The sequence below is a fragment of the Sardina pilchardus genome, chromosome 20 (assembly GCF_963854185.1).
Source record: "Sardina pilchardus chromosome 20, fSarPil1.1, whole genome shotgun sequence".
Lineage (NCBI taxonomy): Eukaryota > Metazoa > Chordata > Actinopteri > Clupeiformes > Clupeidae > Sardina > Sardina pilchardus.
Window position 1 is genome coordinate 14,328,829 of NC_085013.1, and position 5,027 is coordinate 14,333,855.

The 5,027-nt window shown below is 36.5% G+C and overlaps 1 long non-coding RNA gene across 1 annotated transcript; it reads left to right on the forward strand.

The window, feature by feature from the left end:
* Nucleotides 1–491: 491 nt before the first annotated feature.
* LOC134067759 (uncharacterized) lies at nt 492–4,290 on the forward strand. Its single transcript, XR_009936555.1, has 4 exons — nt 492–936; nt 2,507–2,567; nt 3,361–3,436; nt 3,726–4,290. It is a non-coding gene; the product is annotated as an uncharacterized LOC134067759 (long non-coding RNA).
* The last annotated feature ends 737 nt before the right edge of the window (nt 4,291–5,027 follow it).

Below are 5,027 nucleotides of genomic sequence, written 5' to 3' on the forward strand. Positions count from 1 at the left end.
CTCTTCCATTATCAGACTAAGGTTTGTAACTATAAATTCTAAATTATTTTCAACTGGTTTTATGATTGTGATATATTTTTTGCTTTGATGGCCATTGAATATGATTGGCCACCTAACATTGACATTAGATGATTTGTCAAAGATTAATTTAGGCTTACTGTGCTTAAAGCGGTTCCAATGATCATTTCCTGTTTCAAGCCAGGTCATACCTTGGTGTCCCTCGTCATCGTCTGCCGATGACTTCAGATTCACCATGAGGTGTTCAAGAGTCCAGTCAGATGGGACAGGGGAACTGGAGCCAGGGCCAGCTGTGACAAAAACACCAACACCACCAACACTCAAGTCAACATTTGACATTCACTCATTGTCAGTATCAGGTAAACAGTACATAGACAGTACAGTACATCATTTGGGCGTACTGTGGTTAAAGCTGCTCTAATGATCATTTTCTACACTGTATTCCCCAACAGTGCTGTAAACTCAATAAAATTGCTGAGCTGTACTCAAAGCTGCCATATTGTTCTGGAACCACAAAAGTTTTAAGTTCACTCAACTGGTTTCCCAGTTATTGATTATTTAGAGTAGAGTAGCTCTTAGTATATGAGTAGAACTGACCTCCTAACTCATTTCTTTCAAGAGTGGATTGAAATTACGTCTGACGTAGTAATGACGTGCTAGTTCATTGGCTAGGTTCATTTCAACATGGCTTGCAGCCACTTGCAACTAACCTACACAAACCAACACAAACCCACAAAAACAAATAAGCATTTTAAAAATTGGAAATGATGGATGAACTAGTATATGGTTGATTTTGGCGGATGTAAATTAATACACTTTGACATCAGACGGCTAGTTTGCAAGGACTGCTGCGCACCCGGATGTAGACAACAACAACAACATCAAGATCCATCAGCAGCAGCCTTCAAAGGTGCAACGGTAAGAACGCACTTTCATTATTTAATTTATTTGTTTACCGTCTTCCAGCGGGCAGACCTCAGCTAAAGCGTAGGCTATGTGAAAGAGACCTTTTGTGGGCTAGCTGCATGTTTTAGCGAGTTAACTAAAGTTTGTTGTCTCAGTCGTCGTCAGCTAGGTTAGCCAGCCGAGTGAGTGCCTAGCCTACTACTTACAACAACTAGGCTATACCTAGGCTACAACAACTTTGACAAGATTTGGGAAAGATTTTTGAACGATTGTAGTTTTCTAACTAATGCCTGCCATTCAAGCTTTACCCAAAAGACTACAATCTTTGACGAGTCTTTCCCAAATCTTGTCAAAGTTGTTTGGTTTAGCACTAGCCCACTAGTCTATCAACGGTTTCTGCAGCAATGTTTCATACATGACGCTTGGTAATCAAACACATTACACACAGTCCACGCGCTTTTAAACAATTTATTGATGGACTAGCTGCCATGGGCTACATGGTTCGCATTAGTTGCTATACTGGGCCTCATTGAAGTGGCCACTCCACTCGTGCTTTCTATGGGTGGCTCTCAAACTCTCCTCGATCCTCGATGCTCGGTCCTCTAGGCTCGTTCCCACTGATCTAACACTAGACTACCCCATAGTTGACGCCCCATCATTCCTTATCTAGATCGGTGAGGACCGAGGAAGGAAGGGAGGATGTATAAAATACCAAATGAGAGGCACCCCGTGATTCACGCATGGACAGTAAAATATAACAGTTTAAGTCCGCTGTAGGCCTATAATAAAAAATGCATTGGGTGATGACGTTGTAGTAGGCCTAAATTCAGAGAAGTTAAATCGCACTAAAATGAAATTATCTAGGCTACGCAGAGAGGGCGTTCTCGAGAGCGATAACAATTAAGTTTCAAGCCTATCATTATCCTCGTGTCCCCTGTTAATGCCATTATTGTACATTAGACCATGTCATCTCCACCACACTTTCTGCCATATCTGTAATTTCCATCACTACACATTTAAGTTAATCATATGAAAATAATACAACATGCATTTTTGGAAAATTAAAACATATCTGTGTAATATTTAGCCTATTCAAATAATACATTTGGAACCATATGTTTTTTTTTATTATTATTTAAAAAACCCCCCAAAAAAACACGTTTTGTTCTGTGATGGGAATAACAGGCTTTTGGAATAAATTGGAAAATACATTATTTAGGTAAAATCATCACTGCCACTATTAGGGTAGATAATTAAACCATGCAAAAGTATTTTTATTGAAAATGTTACATTTTCTTAAAATGTCCAGGTCAAAGAGTAGCCTACCATGGCCTAGTTGAAGAGTAACCCTGCAGCGGTAACATCTGTCTTATATTAACGTCAATTCCACAGTTTTGTTAACACAGATAGGAAGTCAAATTGTAGGCCTAGCTCTGAACTTACTGACAATAGCCTAAGCATGGTCAATGTCAACGTCTGACTCTGATAGGCATGCCTATAGAGGGATATGAAGAGATTGTCTGACTGGCTTTCGTGCTGAAGTGAAATAATAGTCATCATAATAATTTAATTTCTCCTGCAGGACCAGATGGCGCTGTGACATTCATTTTCAGTTCTGTGCAAGGAACCACCATCATGCCATGGTAAGTGATAATTTACTGGTCTTCAATTTACTAGTGTCACAATGTAGCCACTGTGTAGCCTATATTATTATAGTAATATTTTGTAAGCATTTATCCACCAATGAGAATAGCCTAGTCTAACCGTATCCCTTTGCATCTCTCCATAGGGATACACAAAGGCTAGAGTTGAGTGATATTTTTGTATCAAGGAAGGGATAACACCTTAGACTTTAGATTTTATATATCAAAATGGGTTGGCTATGTGGTTATGTGACGTCTTTTCCAAGAAGCTCAGTTACAGTATTTTGCCATTATTGATTAAATCGCAGTCAGTTTTCAAGGGTCAGCCCATGACCATGCATACACCACTCATGCATTTAAAGGGCTGAGAACCAAAGGGGCATAAGTGACATTTCACCAACTTAATAGGAGAGCCCAAACAAATCTAACTGCTTCTATATGTTCACAGTTAAAGACCTTTGGTTTTTGTTTAATAACTTTATATTTACAAATATTTTACTTCTATAATTTTGTCAGCTAGAAAGAGCTCTCAGCTTTCAGGTGATATATATAACTCAATTTTGACCAAAATGTCACCTACGCCCCTTTGGTTCTCAGCCCTCGTTTTGGACCTTCCAGTCTATCAATGCACTGAAAATTCATCTCTCACGATTTCATAGAAAAACTGAGCAGGAGGTTGTGTCTTGTGTTTACATGTCGCTTGTACTATAGTATTATTTAATATATGCACAGGATTACTATTCTGCTGATTTATCTTCCCATTACCTCACAATCCCTCTCTCTGTCTTGATAGGACGATGCTGATGTCAACAGCAGACGAACAATTATTCTGCAGGCCCTTCTAATCTTCCGGCAGGATGACCTGGAATGTAAGTTTTTGATTCACTCTTTCCTTTTTTCTTAATTTATCTTCTCTGTATATCTCTATTTCTATTTAACCCTCTCTGAAACTACATTGCAACCAAAAGACAACAACCACAACCATCTTCCTAGCCACCAGAATAGCAATTAAATCATACTACATTTAATTTGGGACTTTTCATTCACTGGTATTTCATATTATATGAAATACACATATGTATGTATAGTGTTTGTAATGTATGTAGTGTTTTTCACTGACTACTCTACTCATTAACTAATTACTGTCATGTTCTTCAGGTAGAAGAAATTGACCTGCCTGACCTCTCGGATGCAGCTGTACCTATTCTCACTGTCTCAAGTGATACGGACTCCCTTGTGAAGTTTGGTCATGCTATCCATTCTATAGTTCTTGAGGGAGCTATTGTTGAGTGTGATATAACAGAGTTGACAGATGCGTTAATTTTACTGTTTGCCTTAATTTATGCACTTCATGTCGATTATCCAAAGCAATTGTCTTACGCATTTAATTTCATTCAAAAATTATAATAGGTTTGGATGACCTGAAGTCGTTACCTCCTAGACTACTTAGCCTTAAAAATGAATTGCTGATGATGGATGAGTATGCAGTCTGTTTTCCAAATCTCATTGTTGGTAGTGCCAGCATTTTAATACTCAAGCAAGCAATGAAGTGAAGTTTTTTATTTTATTTTTTTTATTATTTATGTTGGCCTTATTATTTTTGTTATTTGAGTGTTTGTACCTTTGTTGACGAAATGGTTATTTCTTTGATTTTTTTGTATTAACCCCATTGCTGGGGAGGTTGTTCTGTTAGAATTCAAATGGAATTCTTAAATAAATGGAATGTGCAGTGAAATGGTCTTTTCAATAATTTTTCAGTTGGATCATACAAACAAAATATGTTTGTGTTTGAGGAAAATAGTAAATATAAACAGTCAATAAAATGTGTTTCAATAGAGTTAAGTCAACTTAAAAATATAAGAGGCTGAATTTATAATGTTTAGGTCTGAGAAATTGAATGAGTCATGCTGATAACATTAATATATTATTAGGAGCGTTAACTTAAAAAAAACAATTCCATCTTTAGTGTCAAATTTGCTAGATTTAACAATGATTTCAAAATGATCAGGTTCATTGAACTTATCCAAGATTTAAGTAGTGATTACTTAACATTTTTGATTGTCAAATTATTATGTTTCAGTTCATCAATGTCCTCAAAAAAAATGAGTGTGAATACAGCTTAGAGTTTTGAGTAGTAATTACTTAAAATGTTCGTTTGTTGAAGTTATTTGTTTTAATGTTGTTCATTTTCTCAAAGATTTGGAGTCTAAAGAGCTTGTCTGGCTAATGTAGTAATTACTTAAAACATATATTTCTCACATTATTCTTTTTAATTGGATCCTTGTCCTTAAAGATTTTGAGCTTTAGAAAAGTCTAATTTTAAGTAGAAATTACTTAAAGAATATGTTAACGTAGCTAAATAATTTGAGGTAATCAGTTTCATCAAATATTTTGAGTTCATTGAACCTGTTGGGGCTTACAGTGTAGTTTAAGCAAGGTCACACCTTGGTCTCCCTCGTC